This window comes from Nematolebias whitei, chromosome 19 (assembly GCF_014905685.2).
Source record: "Nematolebias whitei isolate Nwh7 chromosome 19, NemWhi1, whole genome shotgun sequence".
Classification (NCBI taxonomy): Eukaryota; Metazoa; Chordata; class Actinopteri; order Cyprinodontiformes; family Rivulidae; genus Nematolebias; species Nematolebias whitei.
The window spans coordinates 11,452,002-11,459,454 of record NC_056516.1 but is presented as its reverse complement, the minus strand read 5'-3'; positions in this window follow the sequence as shown (position 1 = coordinate 11,459,454).

Genomic DNA, 7,453 nt, shown 5'->3' with positions numbered 1-7,453 from the left:
AAGAATCGCCTCCAGGCGACCTGAAGCGCTTCTCGGGGTGATTCTTAAAGAAGGAGGTGATGAGGCTGGGGTCGGGGATGAAAGACCGGGGAATCCATGACCTCTCCTCAGGACCGTACCCCTCCCAATCGACGAGGTACTAGAATCCTCTGCCCCTGCGTCGCACGTCGCGGATGGATCGGACAGTGAACGCAGGGTGGTTGTCGATCAGGCGGGGTGGAGGAGGGAGGTCAGAGGGAGGACACAGAGGGCTGGTGAGGACTGGCTTGACCTGGGACACATGAAAGGTCGGGTGGATCCTCATGGTCCTGGGGAGCTGCAGCCTCACCGCAGAGGGGCCGATGAGCTGAATGATGGGGAATGGGCCGATGAAGCGTGGTGCCATCTTCCACGGGGTGTCCTTGAGGGGAATGTCCCGGGTGGACAGCCACACTTCTTGGCCCACCTGGTAGCGAGGGGCCGAGGAACGGTGAAGGTCAGCGGCTTTCTTTGTCTGGGTGGCCGTGCGGAGGAGTGCGGACCGCACCTGGCGCCAGACCCTGCGGCACCGTCTGAAATGATGCTGCACGGAGGGTACCGCGCAGTCTACCTCTTGGCCGGGGAGCAGGGGAGGTAGGTAGCCTAGGGAGGCTTCGAAGGGAGACAGGCCGGTGGCGGTGGAGCGATGGGTGTTGTGGGCGTACTCAACCCAAGCCAAATGGTGACTCTAGGCTGACGGGTCCTTCTCTGCCATGCAGCGCAGGATGGACTCAAGTTCTTGGTTGGCCCGTTCAGCCTGGCCATTCGACTGGGGATGGTAGCCTGAGGTGAGACTGGTGGTGGCTCCCAGCGTCCTGCAGAAAGAGTGCCAAACCTGGGACACGAACTGTGGTCCGTGGTCCGACACGATGTCCGAGGGGATACCGTGCAGGCGGACCACGTGCTGCGTCAACAGGTGCGCCATCTCCATCGCAGAGGGGAGCTTAAACAGAGGGACGAAGTGGACCGCTTTAGAAAAGCGATCGATTATAGTTAGAATGACCGTTACCTTCAGAGGGTGGAAGTCCAGTAACAAAGTCCAACGAGATGTGGGACCATGGACGACTCGGGGTGGGCAGGGGTTACAGGAGGCCGGAGGGGGGTTGGGTACCCGTCTTATTGCGGGCGCACGTGGGGCAGGCAGCAACGAACTCTCGTATGTCCGCAGACATGGCTGGCCACCAGAAGTGAGTCCTGGCCAGGGAGATCATGCGGGTGGAACCTGGATGACACGAGAGTTTGTTATTGTGAATCCAGTGTAGTACCTTTGGGCATAGATCGGTAGGCACGAACAAGGTTCCAGGGGGGCCGCCACCCGGGTCCAGTTCCACCTTCCAGGCCTCCCTGATTTCCTCTTCGATGGGCCACATGAGGGCCCCAACGATGCAGGTGGTGGGAAGGATGGTCTCCTCGGTCTCCGTGTTGTCAGGGGGTGGCGAACTGGCGGGACAGCGCGTCCGGCTTGACATTTTTGATCTTATCCTCTGTCGTAGCATTAGGATAAGATCTCAATCTGAACTCCAGATCTTTGAGGTACGCTTTTGTTCCAGATGAGCCCATCGGTCCAGGAACAAAGCGTTTTACATATTTTGAGATTTTTTGCAAATCATCCATTGAAGGAGACAGTTTCCATGCACTCTGTTGCATGTTTTGTGGAGGAGACCTGTTCAGGTCTGTTCCTGCCACTTTAGGTGAGGGTGGATCACGAGCAGGAGGTGCAACAACGTCTTTCTGAGGTGTATGTGGGTGGCCTGGACTCTGTCCACGGTCTTCTCTGAGTTCCAGACAAACTCGCCCCACGTCAGAAATCTTGTTTGTTGCTGCTCTTAGTTTTTCTTCACATGTTTTTAAGCGTTCCTGTGATGTATGATAATCACTTTCTAAACGCATCTTTAGCTGTTGCAATATGTGTTTATCCATTCTGAGTTCTTCCAGCTTTTTGTTAAGCACATCTATTTTGCTATTCAGCGAATCAATTTCTGCATTTGCATTTTGCTGTGATTGAAACATCTGTTCAGAATGTTTTTTTGTGAGGACTTCGTGTTCACTTTTAAATTGAAGGAAGTGTTCTTCAATTCTCTGAACAACCTCTTTTTCACTGTCTAACCTTACTGCAAGGTAATCAGCTTTCTCAACAACCGTATAGAATGATTCTTTCAGCAAAATTGCAATTTTAGCCAGCTTTTCATAACTTGACTTTGTAATTTCTGTAGAGGTCACACTTTCTGCGACCTCCTTCAGTTTGTCCAATAACTCTTTTGGGTTCACGCGCTCTGTCTGTTTCATATATGGATGTAAGGACGCTATCAGAAGCGCTAACGCATTCTCCAAGCAGTCCGTCATCCCTTTTGGATCAAAGTCTTTTTCTAACACACCTGTCATGTTTTTCACTGTGTAGCAATTTATCTGTTTAAAACAGTTGCAAGCTTCAGATATTTTACAGGTAAATATTTGTATTCAAGTCAATGAGTTTTCACACTATTTTAGCTTTTTGGGTTTACACAGAAGTACTGTTATAAGTCAACTTATTCAAATGTGGGTACCTTTCTCAGGTTTTACCCCAATTCATGAATATTTAAGTAAATGCTCTCGGCAGTGTTACTTGTATGTGCTTATTTTTCAACAGGAACTAGTTACCAAGCTCTTTTTAGTGTATTTTACTCTAAAGCACTGAATTTTTATAAACCTGCAATTTTTCTAAAAGTCTCACAGCAATCATTGGTTTAAAATGTTTTTTAAACCGTTCTGTTCCAGAAATTTGCTATTTTAACAGTTACTCATAGAACTAAGTTGTGAAAAGAAAAAGAAAAGTTGATGATGTATCAGGATTAATCAGTCCTTCCTCAGAAAAACTGTTATTCCTGTTGTCCTCCTGTCAGTGGCTTCTATTTAAAATTAAATAGGAAGATTTATTTTTAGGTGGCAACTTAAACAGAAAAGTTTCTTTTTCCTGATAAGTTTACTCTTATTTAGTGATTTTGCAATTAAACGTGTATTATCTTTCAAGCAAAATGAGTAAACTTTTCAACTCTGTGAATATTTGAACCGTTTCTATTTTTTTTTTTTTTTAAAGTTCCTAACTTTATTTTGTACCTTTATAAGGGATTGCCAGTGAATAAAGTCTCTTTGGTAAATGCTCTTTGCATAAATACCTTTATAACTTTTAAAATGCAAGATAACAGTGTTTATTCATCTTTGAGGAAGTTTGTTAACTCAAAAATGCCTTACAGAAAAATAAAACGTTTAATTTCACTCTTTAAACCTAAAACTGAAGTGAAACTGTGATTTAAAGTTTCTCCAGGAGGGTGTAGTGTTTAGCTTTCTACCAGCAGGAGTCTATGACGACTTCCTGTGACGTTCGGTTGACATCCTGTTGTTAGCCGCTTAGCTTAAAGTTAGCTTCGGCTAAACTCGGTTAAAATCAACGTTTCTGAACGAATTTAAGCGTAAACGTGGCGTTGTTTCAACAAGCACGACTTTTATGCATGAACATGAGTTTTCTGGGACATTATTGCAGCTTTATTTAGTGATTTTAAGCACGGCAAAGCTCATTTCCGACATGGAGGAAGTGACGTGACACGTCACTCATCCGGTCGTTAGCTGTTAGCTTAAAATTAGCATCGCTAGCGTTGTTCAAAAACATCATTTAATGACGGATTTTAAACTCAAACGCGGCGAAATTTCAGCGAGTATGCTTCGAAGAACTTAACCAGCGTACCAAAATACACTTTTAAAGCACTTTTCAGCTTTAAAAAAGCAGATTTTATTCCCTATGAAAACGAGTTTCATTTCCGGGTCACTGACTGACACGTCTCTCATCCAATGAGAGCGTTCCACGGCAGCAAATCCAACCAATCACAAAACGTTTTAGCAACCAGCATGCTAGATTCAGCCTGAGGTAAGTTCGTCAACTTTTCGTCTTTTAAACTGTCAAAATGCACTTTTTCTGTTAAAAATTGTAACGAATCAACTCTGAGCTGTGCGGAGTCTGCTACTCCGGTCTCAAAAACGTCTTTCTAGCTATTTAAACAACTCGTCCGAACCTTTTTCAGAACCGAGCCGGCCAATAGAACCTCCGTCCGTTTGGACCACAGTTTAAACAGAATAACGTTTTCCACAAAACCCAGCTTTTAGTTACCATAACAGGCGTACAACTTCAGCTTTCATAAAGACTCAATGACACTATTTCAGCTTTCTGTGAGCTCCTAAGCATCACAGTCCAACACGCTTAAAACATGCAGCGTTTTGACTTCAAAGCGGCGCAGCTTCAGCGCGCTGCGTTCAATCACAGCTGATACTGTTATTTTATGCCAACATGTAAAAATCTTCACACGAAATACACAGTCATTTATGAGCACGTTACGGGCCACCAAACTGTAGTATGTCATATGCTGGATATTTCATACATTTTTCACGAGTTCCTCATCTTTCTGACTGTGTAAATGTCGTGCATTGAATTTAACAGAAATGTAACGAGAGACGTTATTATCTTTGACCCATCAAAATGAATGCGGTCATTTATTTTCAGAATCAAAGTTTAACATCAAGCATTTACATTAATTTGGCAAAATATGAAAATAATAACAGACAAGTTTCACAGATAATGGACTTCAATCACACGGCGGTGATCGAGGACTTTGCTTCAGATATCTCTAAGATATCTGTCAAATGAATTTAGGAGAAAGGAGAGTTTAAGATGGAAGATGGAGATTTATCTTACAGAGAGATTTGTGAGGGAATTAATCTGTTTGACCAGAAACGTGCACGCTCCTTCAGATCTCAGCTTGCGACGGTACGCTTGGTCGAAGTGGACTGTTACCTGGTTGATGATAGGTCAGCGTCGGTATAGGATCCTCCTTTGACTCTTTCAGCGTCTCCGTTGAGAGCAGCTGAAATCCTTCGAGAGTCGTGCGAGGTTATTCAAACAGAAGTTACAATCCCAAAACGTCTCTGGATCATCCTGAATGCGTTTGCATCCAAGAACTCTGAACTCCTTTCATCTCCTTAGCACTCTCTATCAGACTTCCGACATCAGACTCTTCAGCACTCCGCCAGAACCGGGAAGTTGCCACATTTTAAATGAGTTGACTTCCGGGTCAATTTAGAGCTTTCTGATTCGTGGATGGACCAGAATAGAGGTGTGGTTTGTGATGTAAGATGTTATCAAATTCGAGGTCAGAGAATGAGATTGTTTACAACATACAGAAAAGATTATTGGAGAAAACCAGACTTCGTGGAGTCTTACTCTTATTATCTTCTGAAAAAGTTTAAACATGACATTTCTTCTCAGTAAACATTTTAGTTGACCGAGACTCGACCTTTAACATACTTACAAACTTGCTCATTGCAGACAGAAAAATCAAGAAATGCATATTAACCTGATTTCTTCTTTGAATGAGGAATAAAAATCATTACTTACTGTTTATGTAAAATAAAAATGAGTAGTTCTCTTCAACCTGTAAGCATTGAGTGAACTAACACAATTTGATTATCAAACATTTGTAAAATAGTAATGATCATAGAGGATTGTCTTTTCTACTTGATTAATTCAAGAAAGAAAGTCTCCAGATGGCTCAAACTGTATTTCTGGATGCAGATCAATGAAATAACAGTCTCTGTCCATCTGGTCAGTTCTTAAGGTCAAGTGTTTTGACCTTAGGCTTATTACTTCAGGTTAGGTTCACTACACTTGCTAATGAAAATCAGGAGCTTAGAGGAACGGTAAAACAACTCACCGAGGAGATGACACTGCTATCCGGGGATAATAAAAAAATAAAAGAATCGATCCTGGATATCCAAGCCCGGAGCATGCGGGATAACCTTGTCTTCTCGGGAATACCAGAGCGAGCAGACGAGGACCCTGAGGCCTCCGTCCGTGACTTCTTCCAGAACCAGCTGAAGTTGCCGAGTGACGCGGTTAAATCCATCACTTTTCACCGGGTCCACCGCCTCGGAGGTAAGAAGCCTGGAAACAATCGGCCGCGGCCGATTGTAGCTAAGTTTGAGCACTATAAACAAAAAGAAAAGTAAAAAGCCGAGGTAGGGAACTGCGTGACACGAACTTCAGCATGAACGACCAATTCCCTGCAGAAATTCTGAGTAGAAGGCGCGTTCTGTTCCCGATTAGGAAGAAAAATATAAACAAGGGCAGAAGAGCTACTGTGGCTGTTGACAAACTTTACATCAATGGTCAGCTGTTTAGAGATCCAGAGGTTACTCCCTGGCTCTATTAATAATATAAATAAGGTAAGTATGTTTTTCAGTTGCTAATTTTACTTAAAATTTATTAGCAAGCATATATATTCATATTACTTACCAGATATATATGTAATTTTTCAGCACAGCTCGGTTGGTGGGTTACACAGATGGTGGTGGTACATGGTGGCATGACACTTAATATGGTAAGGGGGTTCTTTTTTATTTTTTCTTCTTTTATCTTTACGTGTTTATTATCATTTCACTTTCTTTTTTTTGTCTCTATTTTTCTGACTCAACAATTATTAGCACACAGGCACAAAGGCTTATATATATCCATATATATACATACAAATACCTCATAAAGGAATACATCCATGATTTACCTTCAAAAACAGCACTTAGTTTATCTATAAATCATAAATAATCAATCATTAAGGATTATGTTATTGTCTGGGTGTTTTATTGTTTTTGATATTTGTGATAATGGGTGTGGTTTAATTATATTTTCACAAGCACAAATATGGGCATCTTAAGGTTTGTCACATGGAATATTAATGGAGCCGGTAGCCAACATAAAAAAAATAGAATCTTTAGCCAGATTAAAAGATTGAAGGCAGATGTTGTATTACTCCAAGAAATTCATAAATTACCGTCAACTGTGGATGAGCTAAAATCTCCTGAGTTTCCTGATGTATTCTCAGCCTGCTATAACTCAAGACAGAAAGGAGTAGCAATATTAATACATAAAAATGTGAACTTCACAATATAAGACACAGTTATGGACCCGCAAGGTAGATATATAATATTAAAATTATCCATACTCAGTCAAAAATATTGTATTGTTAGCTTATATGGGCCAAATGTGGACGATGCCGCTTTTTTTCATGATCTCTTTTCTACTCTATCAAATCCCATGGATTGCTCGCTGGTACTGGGAGGTGATCTTAACTTTGGTCTAGATAACAAAATAGACAGGCTGAATGCAGTAGGAGCTCAACGCAGTTGGCAATCCATAAATGTAGTTAAACAGTACATGAGTGATTATGGACTCTGTGATGCATGGCGGTCTCTTCACCCTAATAGAAAAGAGTATTCTTTCTTTTCACATGTGCATCACTCTTACTCTCGTTTGGATTATTTTATAATCAGCAACTCATTGCTGACCAACATTTCAGACACTAAGATACACCCTATTGCTGTCAGCGATCATGCACCAGTTACTTTAAATTTAGATAAT